Source organism: Seriola dumerili, unplaced genomic scaffold (genome assembly GCF_002260705.1).
Source record: "Seriola dumerili isolate Sdu_G_001 unplaced genomic scaffold, Sdu_1.0 BDQW01000226.1, whole genome shotgun sequence".
In the NCBI taxonomy this organism is placed as follows: Eukaryota; Metazoa; Chordata; class Actinopteri; order Carangiformes; family Carangidae; genus Seriola; species Seriola dumerili.
The window spans coordinates 5,268,579-5,280,593 of NW_019174481.1; the positions used below are offsets into that span (position 1 = coordinate 5,268,579).

The 12,015-nt window shown below is 43.3% G+C and overlaps 1 long non-coding RNA gene across 4 annotated transcripts in view; it reads right to left on the bottom strand.

Moving 5' to 3' along the window:
• Nucleotides 1-1,252: 1,252 nt before the first annotated feature.
• Nucleotides 1,253-12,015, bottom strand: part of LOC111229035 — a 19,693-nt gene continuing 8,930 nt past the window's right edge. For all 4 annotated transcript variants that reach the window (XR_002665391.1, XR_002665393.1, XR_002665392.1 and 1 more), the window contains exons 2-3: nucleotides 10,006-10,100; nucleotides 1,253-2,021 (exon numbers count right to left, since the gene is read on the bottom strand). This is a non-coding gene — a long non-coding RNA (uncharacterized LOC111229035). The remainder of the gene's footprint in view (nucleotides 2,022-10,005; nucleotides 10,101-12,015) is intronic.

Consider the following 12,015-nt stretch of genomic DNA (forward strand, 5'->3'; position numbering starts at 1 on the left):
TGTGCATGAAAATGAGACTATTATGGTCTGTCTGTCTGGAGTTTGTTGGGCCTATGGACCCCTTCTTAATTAGAGTCTGTGTGCGTGTCTGAGCTCTTCTGTTTGCTTAATGCTTTCATCGGTGCATTATGTATGTCTGTGTGTAAAAAACTGTGAGTGTGCATGCGTGACAGAGCGCTATCTGATTAAAGAAAGCCTCGGCTTAGTCTTTTGTACAGTGTCACATTTGCATGCGAGGGAATCACATGCGAACATGCACACCATATGGCACAGTGGGTCCAGACTCTTGATCTCACATGCACCGAACACCTATCAAACACATTTCTGGGTGCGAATACTCGCACCTCAAGAGCAAAACAAACGGCACCGAATACGCCTTTAAAACATTACTTCACTCCAGCTTGCTCGCCGCTACGCCGCATTCATGGGAGCAATTATCAGCACACGCCAACGACATGATGGTTGTAGGTTATGCAAATGCAATTAGCCTCGATTTGCATTCGATAACAGCTAACGGATGCACAGATGGCAGACGACAGAGATGCGCCCGCCATCTTTGGCAGAGGGAAAGACTGGCGGCCATTTTGTCTGAAGCTGTGCCCATCTGGATAGAAACAACCACACTGCATTACTGTGACGACGGCAGCACTTTGGGAGCTGTGGGTGCACACTGATGCTGCTCGCTGGCAAACACTCTCAAGGCCAAGCATATACAGTCCATTCACACACACACACACACACACACACACACACACACACACACACACACACACACACACACACACACACACAGAGCTCTCTGTAGTAGATAATGTAAAGGGTGGTTGTCTCATATGATTCAAAACATTCAGATTTGAGTCAATTGACTTAAACACTTCAATGAATCTTTTAAGTTCCAAACATTTCTTAAAGTCAAAAATAAAAACATCTTTTACAGCAGTATTCATCACTCTAAAATCATCCCCTCGGACCAAACACACACACACACACACACACACACACACACACACACACACACACACTATTTTAGACAATGTATGAGGTAATGAGAGCACAGTGAGAGTTGTTCATAGAGGTGGAAAAAGTGGAGTGCTAAAGAGAGATACTTGCCATTTTACCATTTCCACTAAAAGGTGGGAAGGTCTCTGTGCTCTGTGATCTTCAGCCCTCTGCGCTGTTCAGTCAGCTTTTTTTTTTTTTTTTTTTTTTTTTTTTTTTAAATCAGTCTGAAATTGAATAATAGACGTCATGGAAAAAAAAAAAGATGTTCATACTTCATGTGCCTGTGTTCCTGGTTTGAACAGACGCACGTCTACGGCTCACCATAGTAACAGCAAACCAAGAGAGGTGGAGAAAATAAAGATAGCACTGTCTCTTTGTCAAATGTAAAAACTGGTTGGGGAATAAACAACGGGTGAGTCGAGGATGGAGAGTGAGTCAAAAGCAGAACTCCCAAACTGGTTTTTAAACAGCCAGAGGCAGAAGGTGGGGGATATGTCAATCTTATGAGGAAAAAAATCAAGAGAAAGGAATATCCCTCTTGGCGGTCTTTCAGCATTCTGGGTATTGGGTATTATTTGGGGAGAGATCCCCTTCAGCAGAACCACACACAGCCAGTGGAGATCGGGACTTGAGGTCCAGTCTTAGGAGCCAGGGCTGCAACTGAAGGCCACGCAGGGCCTGTCCTTTGGAGGTCTGCGGGCCCCTAGGCCACAGACTAACACAGGAAACCCCACTCAGAGCTGGGCAGGCTCTGTGTTTCATATTGATTTTTCCTGCATGACGGTAGCTCCAGAGGTGCTTCTAGCCTTCAGGGACCTTCTCCATCCTTCCCAGCCCACTCACTAGCCCCCCACCTGGGCTTCACTGGCTCTGCTGGACCCTTGGATGGAGGTACGGGCCACAGGAGGAGAGGAGGAAGACGAGAGCCCATGGCAATGATGATGAGCTGCGCCGGGTCTCTGAGTTCAGTCATCTACCAGCCTTTATCCAGCCTTCCAACCACCCACCCTTGTTTCTATCTGAAAAAAGAAAAATAGAAAGTGTTTTTCAAAATCTCACCTTTGGCATTCAGCATCCCTCTGCTCAATGCAAATGCAAATGTAAACACTCACACTTTGATTAAAAATATGTGGGAAGAAAACGCCAACTTGCTCTTTTGTAACCTGCCCCAAGGCACTCGCTGCTATACAGGCACAAATAAAAATGCTCAGTATACTGTATGAAACACAGACACATCTATCTCTGTTCATATTTTAAAATGTCTTCCAGAAATATAAATCATTCACATCCAAGTCATTACACGTAGCCTATATTATCAGAATATTTATGTTACATCATTATGTTATGTAATTTTTGACCAAGCCTAATGACTGGCATAAATAAAACAATGAGCATTATAATCCTTTTGATACTACACAAATCATTTGTCTGCAGGAATTCCTTCACTTCAGCGCATCTTGAAATATTCTGAAAAACATTCTGAATCCTGTTATCATGCTAATACAATACAGTCCTTTATGTGTGGCTTTGTTCTTTTCTATTCGAAAAAATGAATTGCAGAGGCCTCCTTCAGCAGCCACACACCCACTGGCCCCCGTTTCTGTCAAAACAAGCAGCAAATACACGTTCAGCTCAATGTGGTCTGCTGGAAAATTATTAAGACACAGACAATGGCGAGTTAAAATGGTCGAGGTCAGTTATGGGATGGTTTGTGGGTGAATTTGAGTTTGCTGTTATGTGCATGTTTTCAGCATATAATGGGGGAGCACCCGGAGTAGCCCCTAGCTTGGCCTGTGCAGGGGAGTAAACGTGGGGTGAGACTGGGTGAGCCGGAGGGAGATTCAGACACAATGCCCCCATTGAGAGGGTTCAGACATGGGTGTTAACTCGCCATTCCTTCACAGACAATAGGGCCCCCCACTAGAGCCGGCATAGGGGACAATGTTGGTTCAGGGCAGCCCTCCACCCAGCGAGAAAGAAAAGAGCTGCATTATCAAGATGGGAGGAGGAGAGAAACGGACAGGAGATAGAGGGATATGTTTGTGTATGGGTGGCTGGGTTGTGGGGCTGTGACCCATGGCTTTGGACTTGAGGAACAAAACAGAGAGACATCGACAAACACATCGCAGCAGCGTGAGACATGCTACCGCCTTAAATATTTACAAAATTTGACATAATGTTCGTCAGAGATGTCTCCAACCTTCAGCAAGTTCTTCACCATCAGCCAGTTCAGTACAACAGATGGTTAATCTAGATCTTATGTCTCGTCCGCTTTCTCCTGGCTCGGTTTTACATGTTGTTCTTAATGGCTAATTCAACATTTGGCCACTAGTCAACAGTTGAAAATGAGCCAATTTTTTGCTGCTACTGGTGTATTTACACTGATGTATTGAATAAATACATAAAACAAAAATACAGATGGTTAATTAAATATCCTTGAACCACATGAAGCAGCATTAAGGCTTTAATTACAATTAAAGGCGATGTTAGAGCCATTCAGAGACGGTAAAGAAATATTTGTAAATTATTTATATTTTACTTTAGTTTCACTGTAGAGTACTTAATAAGGGCCGATAATTCAGCTCCTGTCTCTGATTGGTTAATATGTAGAACGAGTTGTCTTTGCTTAGTAATTCAGTTGAATTTAGATGAAGCTGTGGAGAACATACTGGTCTTTGAATTATTGTTCGTTTTTCAGTAAACTGACTAACGAGTTTTATTGTAGCACACGTCAAACATATGCTTGCACCCTATATCTTAAGTGTGTTCCTTTTCAGGAAATAGATAGAGCCACACTAACATATAGAAACTATTGAATGGTTGCAAGTTGTTCTCAAATGAAACCGAGCTTGGCTTCACTATCCACATCACTGATGCACATTGAGTCACGCAAACTGTTACCAGTTACTGAGATAGTGCATTTCTATTTTTCAAAATAACACACCTTACTTGGTACAAATAAAAATGCCTGTTTCAGATATCATATAACCGCCGTGTCCCTGGGTTGTTTCCAGCTGGTGAACTTTTTATAACTATACCCCTCTCTTTTTTCCCCCAGCTTCCTGTCTGTCTCTCACAGAGTCACAACCATTAAAGGCAACGTACCAACAAGAAAAAAAAAAGGCTTGACATGTAGCGATGAAAGGGGCGACATATTAGCAACACTCTGTAAAAGCAGCAGAATTTTCTTACTATAGTTGCTTTATAATCATGTTCAACTTTTCCTTTTGAAGATGAAGTATTGGAAATGAACCACCAAAATGCACCACTGCTCGTGCACATTTCAAAGGTTTCATTGAAATACACGCACAGAGCCAGGTTGGGAATCTGATATATACAGTTTCTGCAGACTTTAATGGCCTCATGTTTGCAGCAGAAAGCAGGATTCTCATCCTCCAGTGAATTCAGCATTTTTAAAACATCTTTAGCGTTCCTCCAAAGACCATATAACAAGCTTTTACTTGTTCACAGTTGCTTGTTATATACACTGCGGTTGTAAAGGAACACTGTTTTGGGAGTCAGTTTGCGAGTGAAGCTGACAGCGCTAACAAGCTATTGGTAATGTAAGTGTATAAGCTTTTATTCTACCTTCCATTTCCAGACAAGTAAAACAAAAGGAGTTTCTGCTTAAAATGTATAAAGGAAACTATCGGGTTGGCTGTGCTTGAGGCCACAATGTGGTATAGGTGGCCGGGCGTTGGGGTGTGGGGTAGCTGGAAATGTTTATGGAGATCCTGTGTCTCTCTGGGAGCCTAATAGAATCCTGTGGCTGGAGTGAGAGCTCATTGTGGCGGCGTAAAGGATTACACTGGTAAACTGGTAAAACAGGGGAAAGAGCCCAAACACTCTCTACCTCCTATGGAGAGGCAACGAACCATCGAACAATGAGAGGGGAGAGTATATACTGCGAGCTGACTCATTTCATCAACACGGAGAGAAAGTAGCGAGAGGATGAAGATGGCGGTAATAGATTAGGGAGTTCATATACATGGATGTGCACAAGCAAAAAAAAAAAAAAAATCTATATATCGCCTGGAAACAGAGTGAAAGATAGAAAAAGGAAGGGGAGCAGAGGGGGCTGCGTGGAGGACAGTTTCAGTAGTAGAGGGTAATATGGGCAAATGATGTCTGTCTTGCTTGTCTGTCTGCATCCTGAGTGACAGTTTACAATCTCTGAGGCAGCAGGCAGGCCCAGCAGGTTGGCTCTTTGGCGCCATACAATCCCTCATTTCCCAACCAATTTTTTTTCCCTCTCTCTCCGTCTACCTTCCACCTCCGGCTCTCGTCTGTTTAGAGCCATCTCTAATCTCCACCACCACCACCACCTCTTCTTTGACTTTTGTCTACATCTTTTTTTTTCCTCTCACTGTTATTTTAAAAATCATCACTTCACTGTCCTTATGCTTAATGAATGACACATTAGTCCCCCTTTTTTTTTTATACCTCAAAAGAAAAAATTAAACTCTAACAGATATTCAGTTCCCTAATACTTAAGCTGCACAGTAATGATTTCTGACAGGCGCTCCCCTCTTCAGTGAGCCGGCTCCTACACTTTTTTTTTTTTTTTTTTTTTGCCCCTTTAATCGTAACCACAAATGATGAACTGAATCAGTCTCTCTCTGCACCTGGCCTCCCATTCATCAGAAAACTGTTGGCTGGGTTTCCAAAAGTGTCTTAGAGCTACGATCACCATCTTTGATGCTAAACCACTAGATGAAGCCTAAGCTAATATTTCCTAGCTTCAGTTTCTCTACTTACTTTAGCATCTGTCAAGAATGAATCCACTGAGGGTTTATTGGAGTCACTATAAATGTCTGAAGCAAGGAGACCCCCCCCCCCACACACACACACACATACACACACACACTCCCTGGCGTCTGATGAGCATGATGACCCCCGTATATTTCCCACAGTTTTCACAGACAACATGCAAGTAAAGCATTATTCTCCCCTCATCTGCTCTTCAAATGGAAACCACACTGAGCATAATGCATCATCTGCATTCTGCAACCTGCCTCGCTCAAAGACTCCTCTCTCCTCCTTCGCTCTCTTCATCTCTGTTCCTTCAAAGGCGGCCGAGGGTGTATTCAAACAGCAGGATACACACTCAGCTAACAAACCTCATTAAGGGCCCATACACACTTTCTCAATGCTAACACTAGCTGTCACACATCCCCTCTCAATGCACACACTGGTGGCCACACTGACCACGACAAAGCATCTTTACAGAGCTAATTAGAAGGGTCCCCCTCGCTATTTGAAACTCATCTGAATAGGAGGGAACATGATAACAAGGAAGGGAGAAAGAGATAGAGAAGGAGGGACAGGCAGAAGAAAGAAGGGAAAAGGGTGTCGGAGCAAGAGCAAGAGAGAGAGAGAAGAGAGGATGCTTGCTAATATACTCAAGGAGATAGTAGGCGGCGTCTTTCACAGTGTGGAATTAAAGCTGGGAGCTCAAGCAGGCAGGGGGAACTGAATTAGTGTGACACCGCTCTGTGTAGCTCGGACACAGCGATGGAGGGGAGCGGGGAGGGAACTCTGTGCTGCACCGTTTTTTGATTGGTGTGCCAGTATCTAGAGAGAGACAGAGGGAAGGAATGGGTGTGACACCAGCTTCTTGGGGAAGGTGGTGAAAGAGCAGCTGCTGACATGGACGACATCTCAGAAAGCCGCACGAGACACGCGGCTCCTAGGCATGAACACGAACACCAAATATATTAATGTATATTAAATATATTCAACCGACAGGCATGAAACGAATAAACTCAATAAATGTGTGACGCTTTTGCCTTTCTTTGCTTTTCTTTTCCTAATTATTGTTGCAAAACACTCATTTATTCTGGTCCAACAAAAAAAAAAAAAGAAGAAAAAAAAAAAAGGTGATCAGTATTCGCTGCCTAAAACATTATTCTCTTTCAGCTGCTCACGTTTTTAGAGAAAGACAGAGGGTCACACTGAGGGTTCAGCTGCAAAAACATTCCTCTATAGTTGCCATATCTTCCTCCAACCCTCCTCCATTTCATGTTTAAATTTTTCTTTTGTGTGTGTCCCTGAAGCGAGCTGTGTGTGAATTTGTGTGCGTGCATGTGTGTGTGTGTGTGTGTATGTGTGTGTGTGTGTGTGTGTATGTGTGTGTGTGTGCGCGTGCGTGCGTGAGCCTGGACGCAGACAATGCCAAGTTGACAGTTAGGGTCTTGGATCAAGCACAAGGCCAAGTTTGTCTCCACAGTCTGAGTGAATGGACACGTCAACAATTGCAGAAGTAAAATATTTCTCCAAAATGTCTCCAAAATTTGCATCATCATAACATAAAATATACAAAATGATTATACTTCAAAAATATTTATAAACTATTTATTACACTATTTATAAAGCGATATTTTTCAATAAATGTAACAAGAAGAGAGGCAGTATATTAACTAGAAAAAATAGAAATAAATAAATTAAAAAAAGAATAATCCAGGCTTTTTCTTTTCAGTCCTTCACAGAATTTTAAGTTCAAGTTGAAGTTATGACCTAATTGTTGTCCCATCAAGCCCAGTGGCCCCTGATGAGAGTGCAAAGCATTCTGGGAGAATAGCAGGTGTCCACATGTCACAGAGCTTCACAGACAGCTTGTTAATTTGCACAACTTTTACACACACATCTCTCCCTCCATGTGTGTGTGCATGCGTGTATATGTATGTGTGTATATATTAGCGATGGGACTTGACCCTAGCGAGCTGCGGCAGTGTTTCGCGTCTTGCTGGGCGTGGGAAAAAGACGGGACCCCTTTTCACAGCTGCCTCAGCCGAGGCCTGGACTGCTGGGGGCCCCTGTACCCCCTCCACACACACACCCGTTCCCCCTTGTCCGACTCCCCCCACCTCCCCTTCCTCCTCCTTCTATCCCATTCAGGCTCCGGCCTACTGGCTTTCAAAAGCAGGACCCCCTTCCCAGCCCTTCATAAATACATCTCATTATTCAAGCCCTAGTTTGCATAGGGATTCCAAAGAGATCTCCACTCTGCTCGTGAGGCCTGAAGCCCCTCAGCCTTTTGGACCGCACAAGTGCAAATTTCGACTTAGTAATCTCTCTGTGTTAATATTTGTTTTAAAACGATGTGTGCACACTTGCAAAACTATTTCACCAATATTGCAAATGTCTGAACATTTATATTCTGGTGCATCTTCTGCTTAAAATTTTGTCTTTCTTTTCTTCAAGGGATGTGGCAGAAAATCTAGAGAAACTAAAACTAGTGAAAAGAGAGTTTAGCATGACTATTAGCAAGTGCTATTAGTCTGCACTCCATCTGCCACCGGCTATTGTACAGTATCTCTCTCTCTCACACACACACACACACACACACACACACACACACACACACACACACACACACACACACTCTCTACAACCCCTCTACAACACCCCCCACCCCACCCCCATTCGCTGCAATGCATTACTGCAGAGATTTATCTCCTATCAGGCCGTATAATACTGAGGTTATAATTTACATCCACTCTAGAAAACAGCAGCACAGGCCAGTCCTTGCATATGCTAATATAAAGCTTGGGAAAATCTGGGCGACTCAAAGAACTCCATACTAAATTTGAATAACTGAGCTTTCTATTGAGCTTCAAGGTTGTGGAACCATGAAGATTTGACCTTGCTAACAATATGTACTTATTGTTTAATTCCTAATGCTCAGCTATTTAAGGGGGAATTGGAGGGAACATACTGACAGCCTTAAAACTGGGAATGTTTCTGTTTCGTTCTCGCTGAAATAATACAAATAATATCTTGCTATAATAATATCTAGCTCAGGTTTCTATTTCTCAGAAGCCTTAAAATTGAGAATTTTTCATTCAAATGTTAAGGTGAAACCAAAAGCATCTCACCGAACTGATCATCTTACAATAATCTTCCCTTTTTGCAATTTACGCTACCGTATTTTCAGGCTACTCGACCGAATGCTGAATAATGCATGTGCTTTACCTTTATGCAAATCCATACTTGGCGCACAACAATCAGGAGACTTTGGACAAGGGGAGGTGGTTCGTCAAGGCATTAGGGGCAAAAAGGACAGAGCCACCCAAACACTCTTTCCACATGAGCAGGTCCAAACCTTGGGTGAGCCCTACGCCTGCGCTCTCCTAACGGGATAAAGAACCGCAGCAAAGATTACACGGCCACCTCCCCTGCACCTACCACACACTCTACCTGACAAATAGGATCATAGTGTTTAAAGGGATAAAACGCTGAATGTATGAGAATGAAAGAGAGGTGTGTGTGTGTGTGTGTGTGTGTGTGTGTGTGTGTGTGTGTGTGAGTGAGGAGGATGGGGATGATGTACAATGTAAAAAAAATGTTAATACTTCAAAGGAGAAAGGAATGATGGAATTCAACATGGAGGTCTTACTTCACTCGCTCAATTCACAGCGTTTACACTCACTCTGTTGCTGTAGGCTACAGTCTATTGCTCCTACACACTCTATGTATATATTCTGATATATACATGAATGATAGAAAACTGACATTTACACTATGCGCAAATAAAAATGGCAGTAAATGTCCCTCTTAATGCCCCTTTTCGTTTGAATAAGACAGCGGGGATTACTGCAGTGCTGCACACTTTAAAAATCATTCCTGATGCAAAATAAAAAAATCCTCAATATTTCAAAATTCAGGCTTAGTCTATCTTTCTTTTTTTTTCACACCCACACACATACACAACCAACTCCATCCTCACAGCTCCACAAAAATATGGACAACAATCAACCACCAGCATTGCTGCAACATTGCTGGTCATGACACTGTAGAAACAAAACTATCTGCAAGCCTCCAGCATCTTCAAGTTTGACCTGAGCCTCTCTCTTAACTCCATGGACTTACTGCTATGCCCAAAATATATAAGGCAGAATGAACAAACTGCTGGTGCACTTGGCAACACCATGGGTTGTTGCTCATATGAAAGTGAACCACATCTGTGTTCATCATGCATGTGTTCCTGTTTTAAATATTCACCTGCAGGATGGCGGCAGCTCCTCATCCTGTCTGGTGGCAGTTTGTCTTCTTTGCGAGTTGATGCAAACTTTAGGGTCAGCATTGCCTGCATTTTCCTTTAAAGACAAAAAAAGAGAATCAACTGAAGCTCTAATTTTTAATACAACATCACATATTTCAGGAGTAAATAAGCAGCTTGCAAAGCAGTGGAGAGAAAGATAAGCAGGAACCAGGAAATAAATGCATTTGTGTCGACCTTGCAGCTAACAGCACTTGTTTTACTGTCTCCACAAGTGCTGTTTTCTCCCATGCACTTCTCATTATTTTGCTTTGTTTCAAGGTTAAATGTATTTTCTGTTGTGCGAACAGTAAATCATGCTTGATAAAAGTGTTTGTGGAGACCCAAAAAATGTAAAATGTCATGGGAAAGCCACACTAAGTAGTTTTAGAGAAAAACTATACCACAAAGTGATGGTATAGAGCATGCTTCATCTGGGCAGCATCCCAGTTGCTAAGCTACTAAAAAACAAGATTGAACATGAAAAATTTTGTATACAAATAAAAACAGGTTATCAAAAACATCACTGTGATCTGGGGAATTGAACAGACAGATAGAAAGATTACATAATCCCATAATATTTTAATCCCTGATATTCGTTGTATCACTCTAACATGGAGGACATGGAGGTCAAATTGTATATACTGACTCAAACTGTACGCCGGCGCTCCTATGCAAATGCCAACACACGCAGACACACACAGTCACACACCATCCGAGCTCTCTTGTTTAACGGCGCACATCAAATATTGTCAGTCATGGTCTAAATAGAGCATGCTGGGACTTCAGGGATATTCAGTCATCTCCAAGGCTTGCTGATTCTGCTCTAAGAATAGATCAAACTCTGAGCCGATGTCCTATTTTGTTCTGATCTAGCAGGCGAACATGAAAATAATCCACCCAGTGAAACACAAATTTGAACATATCTGCCATGTCTAACTCGGATTCAGCTTCAGTGACGAAAACATGTTTGAAATAGGCTGAAGATGGTCGTGTACAGCCCAAGCCTCTTTGCTCTAAATGACTGGTGCACCATGTTGTTGAGGTGTTATACCCTACAGGTTCTGGTTGGGTAGCAAAGAGGCAAACAGCCCACACTATATGACAGTCAGGTGATGGAGAAACAGTGTCCGTGGTCTTATCAGGCATGTTAGCACACAGTAGCTCAGTCCTGTGCCGTCTCCCCATGCTCCACTAAGGCTTCATTTTGCACCAAGCAATGTACATGTGCATCCAATTATACATCACACTCCTAATGTCAAGTTAATTACAGCCAGGGGACATCACTTAGCCTTCAGCACTCATAAAGGAAACACACTCAGAGTATCAGAGGAGTCAGGGAGTCTGCACGTGCAATGGATGCAGCTCTGCAGGATAAATTCATACTGTGTAATAACTGGCTTCAGTGAACGCTTTACCAACTTCTAGGCCTAAAAAAATCGCCATAACCTACATGTGAGATCTTAGAAAGCGATCTGGTGGTGCTGCTGCTGCCAACACCGTCACGTGATTCCTGGACCGACCAATCGCGTGAATCCTTTAACTATTTCTGGCTCACCCCTCAAGATATTGCTGTTATAACACCCACACAGTTATGGCAACTATACAGCAGCATGCGCTGTGGATTTTTGTATGTTTTCCCACATGCATAACTCCCCTACGTCCTAAAGTTGAACCAAAAGCCGATTTATTGATCCTCAATAGGGCCGAGCATCACCGCGATGCCCAAACCACGAGCCCTTAAAAAAAGCAGCAACATTCACGCCCTAACAGACACGCAGGTGGCTCCTGTGAACGTGCCAACACCTATTCAGGAGAGGAGAACAGCCAGCACTGAAATCATGCTGGTGCTGTGTTCATGCTCAGCGGATCCCCCCACCCCCCACGCCCCCTCCACCACCACCACTTCTCATCGGCGGCGGCAGCGGGGCTCAGCATCCGTCCCTCCTGCGTCCTCCTGCTGCTGCCCGGCA